The sequence below is a fragment of the Lissotriton helveticus genome, chromosome 12, assembly GCF_964261635.1.
Source record: "Lissotriton helveticus chromosome 12, aLisHel1.1, whole genome shotgun sequence".
NCBI lineage: Eukaryota > Metazoa > Chordata > Amphibia > Caudata > Salamandridae > Lissotriton > Lissotriton helveticus.
In genome coordinates this window covers 33,867,864-33,882,097 of record NC_136073.1, presented here as the reverse complement: position 1 = coordinate 33,882,097, position 14,234 = coordinate 33,867,864, and positions in this window count along the sequence as shown.

Here is a 14,234-nt window from a genome sequence, read left to right as displayed (position 1 = left end):
CTGAGCACTCACGTACACTCTTTGGGTGGTCTGCTTCCCTGGTGACGGTAGTCTGTTCTCCCCTCACGCGTGTTGCCCTCACTCCCCTCCCTGCAGGTCCTTTTTACGTTTAAGCTGTGAACTAACAGCCGCATGTTTTTCCTTTGTTTTGGGCTGGCGAGCGAGAAAAGGAAGAAGACGAAGGCGCCGCGCTGGGAAGACATTTCACCCGTTCTACCAACATCCCGCCAAGCTACTGTTGTTGAACTGTGCCTTGTGATAGTCGCTGACTTTGTTTCAGTAATAAAAAGCCATAGACCCTCCCTTCAGTTTGGGCTCAGTTTCTTCTTGTACACCCCTAAGGTGACAGTGGGATTTGCCCTTGTGGCCTGCCTGTATCTCACAAACAATGTGACAGTCATAAACTGCAGGTGCTCAGACTTGGCAGGGTGTTTGGTGATCCTCTACCTGCTTATGAACACTACTCTACACATGTCAACAGATAAAAACTGTAGCTTGTCCAAAACCAGTAAGATGACCTGGATAGGAGAAGGTTGGCAGTAGACACAGCCCAAATGATCTGCTGCTAGCATGCTCTTGGTTCCTGCCACATGCTTGTGCTGTTTCTACTTCCTGAGGTCTGATGCTTGAGAGCTGCTGCTGCCAGCTACTACACTGCACCCATCCAGCATGTACTGCTAGGAAAGCTAAAGAGGTGCCAGCCCCATAAAGGTATTCCCTGATAGAAGCAGCCTACACAGGGAAGAAGAGTCTGGCTACTCGAGAGGAGGAGAAGATGCTGCGATACCGCTGTAGATTTGTTTTCGCTATGTGGGCAGAAGGTGCAGCAGATATGCGTCCCTATGTAGGAGGCAGGTCTATAAGGGGCATATTACCAACAACTAGCAAAATTTATCGCTAAATGGGCTTAGCGAGGTGTTTTTAACGCCAAGCATCGCCAGATATTATCGCAGAGATAACGTGCTATTAGCAACGTTTATCTCTAAAGCGATAAAATATCTGGCGTTAGCGGCGAAATGCATGAATATCGCTGGTAATCCAGCAATATTCACGCATTATCGCTAATGAGGACTTAGCCATAATATCCAACTCCCATTGGATATAATGGCTAAGAACTGGTCTGAGCAGGCGTTAGTTTTTGGAGAAATTTGCGCTTAGCGCAAATATTTCCATCGCTACGGCTGCCTTGCTAATAGGCGATAGCGACGTTAGCGACTAATAGGTTGGGTACGTCCACTTTGCATGTCATTAGCGATAAATATCGCTGACATGCAAAGCGGGTCCCAAACTGCTCGCTATCACCTGCAAGCTGTCGCTAACTGCTGTTAGTGACTGCTTGCTAATAGGGCGATAGAGTTATCGCCGCTTAGCGGACAAAAACATATCGCCCGCCTTGGTAATATGCCCTCAGTTCCTGCAAGGAGTCTGGGTGGGTGTCACTCCAGACTTCTTGGTCACATGAGGTATGTTTCCGTCCCACTTGGTCACACACCACCATATTTAGGGATTAGAAGAGGTCTCAGGAATCTTTTTTCAGATGGTATAATTTGGCAGGATTAGTTCAGTAAACTGATTCAACTGATTGACCTTTTTTCGTATCATGCGACAACAACACTGGGGCCCTGGGCCTTGCAAGACAATCTCCTAGTCATGACAATAAAGATTTTTCCCCATTGGTTATATGGACCTTTGATAGCTGATGTAAAACATTGAAAGGGAGAAACCTTCAACAATACATTTCTAACATGTAAAGCCTATGTGACTCCACAATAAATATCAGGACTCGTTTATATGATTAAAGGGGTTTTAGTTAGGCCTAGGCAGGCAGTAAAATCCGCTTCGCTCTTGGAGTTTCCAGAATTTGGGCACTCCGCACTCCACGGAGGAGCGCGGAGTTCCTGAATTCCGCCATTCGGGCACGAAGTGGAGTTTTTCTTATGTTCACGTGCTCAGGTTTTCTTTTGGCTCTCATACACCAGTGCCTAGAGTCTTAGACCGCTCGCAAATGCGCACTATACATCTTGCACCGCTAGCATGCTTCTGCAAGTCTTTGCGCTCACTCACACAGCTTCCGCCAATCTAGAATTCTTACTGCAGATCATGATCACAAATGGAGCGGCTGAGCATCTTTTCTGCTGGAAATGCAGCTGAGAGGCATTTAGAGTGGATTTTCTACTCAAACAGTAGGAGTTGTTTTTTCTGCAAGAAGCCATTTTTGATAACTTTTTTTTAGAAACAGTAAGGAAGTAACCAGAGACTCCAACTTACTTTGTCTGTCCAGCAGGCTCCTCCCAGTGCTTTGTGCCTCTCCTGGTCACTTTTCATTGGAATGTGAAGCTGGAAGGATCACTCTCCTTGTCTGCTGCCTACATACCACTGAATTTAAGGACTTTGCATTTGAGATTTCACTGTTAAGATTCAAAACTGGTGTATAAGGGTGTTGTATGTTTGATTGGGGGCATGCACCTGGATTTATCTGTACTTTTATTTGATTTTTTACATGTATTGTGGTGGCCTGCAGTTTCAGAAGGGGCCTGGTTATGTTTTAGATGTAATTTTTCTTTTTTTTGTAAAGAAAAAATGTTGCAGTTTACTACATTTTCTCCACATATTTTAATAAATTAGCAATATTGATTTAATTCATTATGTGGCCTCCTCTGCCAATGGGTCTTCCAGCCTGTAGCCCCTGTACTAGTCAGAGGATGCATGAAACAATTGTTTCTATAGTGTCGGTTGAATTTAAATATAATTTAGGCCATGGATTTCACTGGATTAAAATACTAATTCGTTTTTTTTGTGGAATTTCCCTTTTTGCCCTTGCAGACAGTGTATATGTGGGTTAATGCCTTTGGAGGATGTATGTTGTAGTAAACATGTTTAGCCCTGTTAATTTTTGATTTTGGCATTGCTAAATTAATGTGTTCTCTGTGTTACCATGACTCCTTTGTTTGGCCAGAGTGTGAGTTGGTGCACTATAGACCACCATTTGTTTTTGTTCTCCATGCCATGTGGTCAGGGGCCATTTTGTATAGTCAGTGTCCACAGGCCTGCATTTGTTCTTTGTTTTCTAGGCCCCCAGCTTGTTGTTATGACCATGTGGCTGGCGGTCATTTTGTTTTGCCAGCCACTGTGTTTTTGCCATAGGTCTGTGTGTCTTCTTTGCTGTGTCCATGCCTTCTTGCTGGTTGTTATTATTCTGACCATTTGGCTGCTGACCATTTTATATAATGCACAAGGAACAAGAGGGTATGTCCAGGGATAAATACACACAAGCAACTATTGCAAAGAGACAAGCAAATTGGTCTCATGCATGGTATCCAAGTCTCCACCTTAACAATTGTCAACTACTAGAAGAACTAAAAAGGGTGTCTTCAATTCTTTAACATATCTTTTCTTTATTTTAGATATGAATATCTGCACGATTATAAATCTTACAACAAGAAACAGACAATATATATACAGCGACATAAAATCCCGCCTATACTTTGTTTAGACTTTTTTGTAATACCCATCCGTTTTGACCTGGTTACAGACAGATAAATATCACAGCAATCCAGGGGGATGTAATCCTTTTAACACACTACCTAAACAGAGAGATATACCCTCTCTATTTGATCACATGTATAGCGTGTAACAAAATTATTCAAAAATCATAGTTCATTTAGATAGATTCTTCCTCTTCATATGTCGACGCGTTTTAGCCCACTACGTCGGACCTCCGCAGGACAAGGGTAACGCAATTCAACACAAGAAATCCCTACAAAACAACATAACACAATTAAAAGGACTTTTACACTTTGTTCATATATTGAACAAGATGCAATGTCGCGCCCATTCATCGTCTCATGCACATGCAGGGGAATAGAATCCGGCATATAGTGACCACCACAGAGAAATATAGTACAATTAAAAAACCAAGTAGAGAAGATAATATATCCTTTAAGAACCACCACACATGTCTATTTACAGTGATATCACTTACCAACAACTATGCCAAAACCATGCTTTGTGACAGTGCTCTAGCGCAGGTAAATCCCCATGCAAGGCTTGCCCAGTTCTACAGTCCAAGCACTACTACACACACCTACTTCAGTGGAGCATAACCAGCTTAAATTCATCAGACCCGGGTGCCACTGGGCCTCTATACCTGCTGAGATTATGTCTCATGGTGAGCAACCTTTTATGTAGTCAGCCAGTGTGCTTTTAACATAATACTCCATGTCTTCATTGTTGTGGCCATGCCTTCTTGTTGTTCTAAAATGTGGCTGGCGGCCATTTTTTGTAGCCAGCCAGTATGCTTTTGCCATAGGCATGCATGTCTGTGTTGTTGTTCCCATGCCTTCTTGCAGGTTGTTGTTATTGTTCTAACCATCTGGCTGGCGAGCCAGTGTGCTTTTGGCAAAGGCCTGCATGTCTTATTTGTTTGTGGCCATGCCTCCTTGCTCAGTGTTAGTTATTGTTGATGACCATGTGGCACTGGCTGCCAGCCATTTTGTGCATCCAGCCAGTGTGGCCCATTGCCATAGGCTTGTATGGATGGTTGAGAATGATAGCAGTTTAATAAATTAATATCCTTGTGGATAATGTCACTTATCTTTTTTTTATTTTTATTCTTAGAATTTTCGTTTTTTTACTTCTAAACTGTTTTAGTTGTATTTTTTATTTTAATATATTTTAAAAAATAATTTATTTTAAAAAAAATTACATTTTGAAAAAAATGGCTTTTTTTACATTTATGTATTTTTAATATTGATTTACATTTGGAGAATTGTGGCTCAGGGGTTAGAGGAAGCAGACCCGGAAGCTGAGATTGGTCCTGGACCAGGGTTCAATTCCCTGCCTCGGCGGGGTCTTGGGCTAAAAATTCCACAGACTCGATAATTCTCGCCCCGGTGCCTCCTCGACTCACGGGTTCACACTCTGCAACTCTGGGCAATAGCTTGCTTAATCTCCACAACGGCCCCTCGCGGCGGGATGCCTGACTTTCACCTTGTGGATACCCTGCTATCTCACAGGGGAATACCAGGAAGGGTTCCCTAAGCAAGCGCCGGGAAACCCACTGCGGGTAGCTGTGCGCTATATAAGCTCAACTACATTTACATTTATCCCCATGTTCTTAACATCTGTGGTCAACCCAATGACTGCTATAGGTGCACTGCACAACATCATTCATTGTCTAATGATTATCCTATTGTCACCTGCACCTTCCTGAGCTCCACATCCCAACATGATGCACATAAAGCAAAATGTTACATCTGTGTGTTGACTATGCAATACATGTAAATGTATTGGACTTGTAAAGCGCACAGCTGCCCGTAAGCGTCCCGGCGCTGGAGACCGCTGGGGAACCCCTCCTGGCTTTCCCTGTGAGATGGTCCCTTCTGGGTATCTCCAAGGTGAAACCAGGCATCCCCGGCATCTGTGGGGGGCCGTTGTAGAGATGAGGCAAGCTTAATGCCCAGAGTTGCCAAGTGTGATCCCTGGTTAGAGTAGGCACCGAGGCGAGAATTGTCGAGTCCGCTGACCCTGGTCCACGACCCTGCCACGTCAGGAATTGAACCCTGGTCCCGGGCCATTCTCTACTTCCGGGTCTCCCGCCTCTAACCAGTGAGCCACACCACTCCATACGGTGATCTCCGAGTCTTCAGCTTGTGAAGCTAAGTGCCACTGCCAATTGACAGCTTCAAGAAGGCCCGCAAAGAAAGGTGCTGCCAAGAAATTGGCCAGTAGGGTGGAGAAAACGCAGATTTCCACTATTGGTGTGCTGACCATAACCTTTTTTGGCAAAATTGTGCCTGCCTCACTGAGTCTGGCGAGCAAGTTAGAGCAGCATTCCCTCATCAACAGCACCTCCCCCCCCCACCCAACCTAAGCCCAGGACCAGGTTTGTCAGTGAGGCAGCCAGTGCAATCATGTCGACTTCGATGAGTATTAATGTTGAACTGGATTTGTCCCTTTCACAAAGTAGAACTTATTCATTTTAGGAAACAGCAGCCGCAGCCAGCAATTGTACATTTGCCTGATGTTGGAGCAGAACCATAGTTTGAGCTTCCTTCCGAGCAAACAGTTGAACCTTCGCTTTTAGAATCATTGGGTCTCAGATCTCCAGCAAGGAAATGAAAGTGCATTACTGAGCCATCTTCTCCAAGCACCACTTCTGATGATGATGATAGGGATATGGAGTGGACCCCAGCAAAGACCAGGGGACACAAGGAGAGGCAAGGGAAAATAAAATTTCCCTCAAGATAAAATGATGGAAGGGGATGATGAGGAGGATGATGACAACGAGGTAGTCATGCTGAAAAGTGACACAGAGGAGTCTGACATTGCTGTTCAACTAGCTCCGAGGGATGTGGCATAATTAGCACTTCCACCAGCTCCCATATTTGAAAAGCCCCAGTTGAAACTTGCACCAACCCCTGACTCAGGAGAAGCATAGAGGCAATCAATGCCACCTACCTCCAGTTCTAGTACTCCTCTTCAGTTTGTATGTTGAAATGCCCAGTGTCGCCGGTCTGGATCACGCTTGGGAGAATACCCGTTTGGAATAAGGCACAGAAGAATATTGGCTTTTTTGAGATTCTACGCTGAAAAGATAGGACTAATTTGTGTATCCAGGCCTGATAAGGGTTTACAATATTGAAATGAAGAATTTATTGAACTGTTGAACATAAAACTGGCCTCCTTTCCACTGGGTCAAGTGTTTCTTTTTTGAGATGTTCACACTTTCATTGGGAGGCCGGAGGCAGTTGCTGTACAGTACAGTGATACAGATCGGCATTGATTCTACTCTTATACAGTTATTGTTCTTGGAGCACTGATAATGTCCGTTACCGGACGAAACGCGTTGGCTGTATTGTGATCTGTATACGTTATGCTTTTGGATTAATTTGGAACCTTTGATTTTGATGAAACGCTGTCGCCATCATTTGATGAACTTGACTTCAATAAAGAACTTTGGGAATCAACAATTTTGAACCTGCGAAATTTTTTGAATAATACAATGCTCCTTCAGCTGTAATAGCAATAGTACATTTGTCTGATGTTGGAGCAGAACCGTTGTTTGAGCTTCCTTCCCAGCAAGTAGTTGAGCCTTCGCTTTTAGAATCATTGGGTCTCAGATCTCCAGCAAGGAAAAGGAAGGGCATTACTGCGCCATCTTCTCCAAGCACCACTTCTGATGATGATGATGATGATAGGTATATGGAGTGGACCCCAGCAAAGACCAGGAGACACAAGGAGAGGCAAGGGATAAGAACATTTCCCTAAAGATAAAATGATGGAAGGGGATAGTGAGGAGGATGATGACGACGAGGTAGTCATGCTGGAAACTGACACAGAGGAGTCTGACATTGCTGTTCAACTTGCTCCGAGGGATGTGGCATAGTTAGCACTTCCACCTGCTCCCATTATTGAAAAGCCCCAGTTGAAACTTGCACCAACCCCTGACTCAGGAGAAGCATAGAGGCAATCAATGCCACCTACCTACAGTTCTAGTACTCCTCTTCAGTTTGGGACTTTTTTATAGTTAGCAAAGAGGAAGAGCACATTGCAGTATACACCATTTGCCACACAAATGCTTCTCGAGGTTAGCCTGACGCACATTATGGAACTGCAGGCCAGTCGACCCAAATGAAAAATCACCATGCAATCAAGTGGGAGGAGCACTTTAAGAAAACTTCTGAATGTTGTTGTGGTGGTGGGGGAAGCCGGGGAACATTAGCTACAAGTCTAATCATGGTAGAAGGTTTGATAAGGAAGAAGAGGGTGACATCTTCAAGCAAAGCAACCCTGTCCCCAGAAATGTACTAGCAGATTCTTCCCAAAGACACAAGACTCTGAGTGAGATAGAGCCACAACAGCATACAATGACTGACCCACCACAACGCACATTGAGTCTACCACTACCATCTACTACTCAAAAGATGCCTGTATCAGTGCCCCAAGAAAATAAGAAATTCCAGGCTACTAATATGGACATATTTAGGCAGGAGGGGCACTAAGAGCACAACCACCCAACCACACGTTTTTACAATGGGAAGCTGGCAAAATATTAACACTTAACCTCCTCCATTTTTCTTTTGTAGAAAGAGTGGCATTCTTAGAATTTGTTGCAGCCATCTACCCAAAACTTACCAGAGTTTCTGTTCGACAACTGCATCACAATGTGCTGTAGTTGGTTGGACAAGCTTTGGAGCAAAGTCTTATTCACACTATCCACCTGACGACAGACATGTGGACCAGTTCTCAAGGCGACTGATTACATGAGCATCACTGCACACTGTATCTCTTTTGCAGGGGTATAACAAAAGATATCTTCAGGTCTTGGCACTGAAGAAATTTTTAAGCAACTTTGGCGGCATGCAACAGTGGCCATGTTCACCACGGAGAAATCACATAGAGATGTAAACATCTTGGAGGAATTTAACAGCAAGGTGTATGAATGACTATGACCCAGAGGTCTCAAAATTGGATTTGTTGCCATGGGTAATGGCAGTAACATAGTAAAGGCCAAGTCAGATGGAGGATATTTCATGGTCCTCTTTTTAGCCATTGCATCAAACTGGCAGTTCAGGACTTCCTCAAAAAGTAATGCATAGTCAGCAACATACTGACCACCTACAGAAGAATCTGCACTCATTTCGGCCATTCTTTTAAAGCCTGGAAGCAGTAACAGATTATTCAGCGTAATAATAGCGCACCAGTTAAGGTCCTGATACAGGAGGTGTCAACATGTTGGAACTAGACCTTTTACATGTTGCAACATCTGTCTAAGCAGGACAAATAGATCGATGACTATGTCATTCGAAGGGCAGGGGATGCAGTTGGGAAAGCTATGACCATGGATGCAGACATATGGGACCTAGGCCTGCCTGAACCAGATGCTATTCCTTTTTAAGGTTTTCACACAGGTAGTTAGCAAGGAGGACAGTATGATGAGCCAAGCTATCCCATTGTTGCATCTGCTACAGGACCAGCTAAGCAACATGGCAGAAAGGTTTGTCCTTGTAGGTGGGAATGAAAACACAGAAGCACATGCCCTGGTTGAGAGCTTACTCTTTTCATTGGCTTCCAATTGATGACTGTAAGATAACATCACTCATCGAAACAGTACATCTGTGTCACACTACTCAAACCACTGTACAAACAAAATTGTTCCCACTTTCATTCCTTTTTCTCAAGGAGATGTTTCAAAATACAAGAGGTGGATTGTTGAGGAAGCTGGCGACATGTGTGGTCAATGGCTATACCTTGAAGTCCCACCCCACAGTTCTAGTGTGCCACCTTCATCTTCCAAAGAGGGCAGTATTGTCTCACATCAACCAACAACACCAGCAACCAGAACACCAGCAACAACAGCTATAGAAGAACCGGACCAAACCTCTGCATTAAATTGGTATCAATCGGTAGGGCTTAAGTCCAGTGCAGAGGTGATGGCAAAAGAGGTTGAGAAAATGGCAGCATCAATGACCTTCCTGAGGATGTTCTAGGAGTATCTGGATGATCTAAAAGAGATATATATGGATCAAACCCCATTATTGTATTGGTATGGGAAGTCTCGCCAATTGCCAGAGCTCAACAGGCTGGAAAAAAAGTATTTGGCTTATCCTGCAACCAGTGTGTCTCTTGTGCGTGTGTTCAGTGCAGCCGGTGCACTTTTTACAATGAGAAGGGCCAGTCTCTCACCTCACAATGTGGAAAGAGTGACTATTATCAAAATAAACCAACATTTTATACCACAAAATGTCACTGTTCCTAAAACAGCACAGGAGGAGGAGGATTGGTCAGAATCATCTGTGTTGACTGACTAACTTCTGGGAAAGTTACCTGCGTTTGAGGACAAATTCTACTTCTCGGACTGAGCATGTCAGTGCCACCGTAAACTTATTTCTTGTTGAACTACTTTCTTTGCAAAAAAAGTAGCAATTTGAACATTCTGTTTGTGTCGATTTATGATGCCCCACCATTTTTTATCAACATATATTGCCAGATTACAGTTGGAACAGTGTTCAGTGAAGAAGCCGTCACAATTCTTTCATGACATTTGAGACAATGCCTGCCTCCCTCGCATGCCTATCCTTTTTTGCATCACTTAGCAGGGCTCCCCCAGAAGATCGAAGATTTAAAAGAGTGCTAACACCTAATTCTATTGTATTCCCTACTTCAAAGCTACAATTGTGCACTTACTACCTAATCTACCCATGCTTGGTTCGGAAAAGGTACTTACAACTATTGCAATGATGAGAGAGAGATTTGTGGATTTGTTTGAGATGTTTTGCAATGTTTGGGGCCTGAATATAGGGTGAAAAATTATCCTTAAGGGGATTGGCTTTACAAACTTACTTAGCAAAAATGAACCTGTAAGGTCTATGTTGTAATCTGCTCACTCTGTAATGTATTCACAGTTGTACATTCCGTCCCCCCTCTGGACCCTTACCTGTTGGTGTGTTCTACTGGAGGCTGCTTTAGAATGTTGAGCTTCTCCAGGCAGTCCGGAGAGTGGGTGAAAGAATAAAGGTTGTTCTTACCTTCTCCTGGTGTCAAGAATCTTCATTACAACACTGGCGACGAAATTGGCGAAGGGGGCCTCTCTGTCAGGTGAATCTGATGTGCCATTTGAAGGAAACTCGGACAGTGTCACTAGTGTGTAGACAGACTCGTGTCCCTAATGAAAGTACCTCATTTACTTTGTGCCTAAGCAAGCGGATGGTGAGGACTCAGGCGGAAAGGTGGAAGCCACTTAAGAACTTGTGAGTACATCTTTGCCGGTGCTGGACCGTAGCCTCACACGGAGTGGCTGGCTGTGGCGTGGTCCTTGCCTGGTCAGAGACTGCCTTCCTGAGGTACACCATCCTTGGCTTTGTTGGCACTACGAGGGAATGGTTAGTGAGTCTGGTGATCCTTGAAGTTCCTGTGTCCTAGGTGCAGGTTGCGGATTCCCGGCAGAGTGTCCAGCCCTCTCCTGCATCGGGACCGCCTGCGTTGCGCCACGCTGTGGGGTTAAGGAGGCAGTGATTGGGGACGGTGCTTCTCACCCCAGAATGCAGAGGTGCCGTTTCTAGCCCTCCGTTCCCTATGTGCTCTGGTCCACGTTCTTTAGTTCTGCAGTTCGACTCTTCTTCCGGCCGGCCGCCATCGCTGCTCCACGCTGCCTCACTGCCTGCCGAGTGCCCAGTTTAGCTCTCCTCAGAGAGTCCCGCCAGTTCCAGTACAGTAGCGCGCAGTATCTCCCTGGGGCGGGGGGGCAGCCCGGCAGTCATTCCGGTCATAGGAGAGGCGCTCTCCATCCTTCTCTGAGCAACCTCGTCAGTTTCCCTTCCGCCAGCGTGTCAACTCTGAGGGGATTTCCTGTCAGCGGTGGGCAGGCGCCGTGCTGAGACACTTCTCTCCTATGTCGTGTTGCTGGCCGGGCCTGCGCATCAGCGTTGCATGTAATTCCTGTCAGGAAGCCCTGCAGTTGACGGAGGAGGCGTGAGTTCCGGCGCTCCAGCCGCTTCAGGGCCGCTGTACATTTCGCCTTCATACCTTCCTGGTTGGGCAGTAATTCAGTTTTGGAAGCTCCTGTGAGAGTTAACCGGGGCATTGAGTGATCGGCTATTTGTTACCAGTTACACGTTTCCTGTAGAAGAAGGAGACTTTTGGGACTGCCCGTTTTCAAAGTAAGACTGCCACTAGACTGCCACGTCTCCCTTACTATTTGGTCCTCAGTAAGACTATGGTTGGGTGACGTGGGGGACTGCCGGTTTCCAAGTAAGACTGCCACAAGACTGTCACGCCTCCCATACCAATTAGTCCCCGTTAGACGGTGCTTGGTTGTTCTAGCCTCCAACCTTTTAGTCCTCTGGAAGGAATTTTCTCCCCTTGATTTATTTGTGCTAAACTTTCCCCATTTTGCGCCCCTCAGCACCCCTGTAGCTCACCCCTGTTTCCCTCCTCACCCTGCAGAGACCAGATATCTTCCTGTGGTTACAAATTGCTGCTGTGTTTTACCATAGTTACTAGGTACATTACTGTATCCTGTGTTCAGCTTTCCCCTGTCATTTTTCTGCAGGTATATTATCTCTCGGGTGGGGGATTGTGCCTTCTGTGGCACTGTACAAACTTGGTGTGTAGTTATATGGTGCATTGTGACCAAGTACAAGCATAAGGGAGTATAGTAATAACCCTGTACACCAGGTACCTACTTCAGCGCAGTAGAGTCACTGCCTAGTGTGAGCATTCAGTGTTTTCAGTCCAGTTGTTCCTCTGTACATTTTCATAGCCTTTGGGACCTCTAGGGTGCCACATTCCATCCTTACAGCGCTTGTTAACACACTGTCCAGCAATACAGGTACTTTTTGTAAGGCTTATTTGGAAGTAACTTGTGTGAGTTTCCTGAACCTAGTTAAGTCTACATTTCCCGGCCTCTGCCTTAATTGTAGTCGTAGTAAAACAAGGTAGTTCCTGTCCCATGGCTGCTTCATCCATGAAACCCCCCTCCTTTTTAAATGACATTGGGAATCCAGATATCCACTGGAAAGACTGGGTCAACTTATTTGACTCCTACCTCATTGCCATGGGGGGGGGGGGAGAAATTTTCGGCTTTGCGTAATCAACATGTGTTACTCCATAACCTGGGAGTTCAGGGAAAAACATTTATGACACCCTTCCAAATCCTGAATTGGAGGATGATGAGTTGAATTTAGACGTGTTTAGGATTACCATGTTGAAACTTGAGACCCACTTCGGGGACAAAGTTAATGTGGTCCCAGAGCGGCATAAGTTTTTTTCACGAGTGCAGGTTAAGCATGAGTCAGTCACCAATTATGTAGCCGCACTCTGGGGTCTTACTCAGATATACGATTTTGGAGATTTGAATGACTCCCTTATCAGAGATCATCTGGTGAGGTGTACACACAACCCGCGAATAAAAGAGAAATTGCTTGCTAAGAATCCCTTTTTGAGAGAAGCCAATGCTGTGGCTCAGTCCATCGAACACACTGCGAAGTCTATTCTGGAAATTAATTTACCTAAAGAACCTGTGAGTGGGGTGAACAAAATCCAATGCAATGATCTAGAAGAGTATAGAGAGGGGGAAGTTCTCAAGATCAGGTCTAAGGATATCAAAGGTGAGAAACCGATCAGCATTACTGAAGGGTTGAAGTGTTTCAGATGCGGGAGCAGCAATCACCTTGCAAACAGCGTTCATTGCACCGCACGAAATTCCACCTGCATTAAGTGCAATACAAAAGGTCCACTTTGCTAGAGTGTGCAAAGAAGGGGAGATGAATCAGGTAAAGGTGGTACATAATGAAGAGGAACAGACTCCCAAATCTGTGTTCTAAAGAATGGCAGGTCATCTTATGTTTAGCTGTAAGACCAGGAGTACAGGCAGCTCCGTTCTTCTGGTGCTTTATTCCTTTTTCTGGTACCAGGGAGCATGTGCACTGTGGTATTTGGGCCTGCGACATGACAATTGTACATATTTCCAGCCTTGTAAATGCATGTGTAACCCAATTACCTTTCCTTCCTCAGGTCCACATATTATTGCCATTAATTGTTATAGTTGGTGCACATACACCTTATCTGCGGCATCTTAATATGATCTTCTTTTCTGGTTTTCCTTCCACAGGCCGGTTCCCCATAGGCCTGGGGATTCCTTTTGTCCTGTTTCCTTCCCCCCATCTCCCTTTTTTCCCTTTAATTAGCGAAGGGAGATGTGTTGTAATCTGCTCACTCTGTAATGTATTCACAGTGCTACATTCCGTCCCCCCTCTGGACCCTTACCTGTTGGTGTGTTCTACTGGAGGCTGCTTTAGAATGTTGAGCTTCTCCAGGCAGTCCAGAGAGTGGGTGACAGAATAAAGGTTGTTCTTACCTTCTCCTGGTGTCAAGAATCAGTCAGTCAAATTTGCTTTATTCGAGATAAAAACTCATAAAAGCATAATTAATAAAACATTCCTTTGTTAATACAAAATCTTTACAATTAACAACATTTAACACATTTAATAATACAATTAAAAGCATTTTGACAGCACTAATTTTAAAAACCACTAAAAAACAATCACAAAATCCATATATTCACGGAAGCCCTATGATCTCTATCATTTGCTTTAGACACAAGTTTAGTACGTTAAAAATTTCTAAAGTCATATACACACTGAGGGAGCTCAAATGAATCATGGCAAATAAAAATCTGGTGTCAAGAATCTTCTTTACAACAGTCTACTCCTATGATCCTTCTTTTGTGTTAC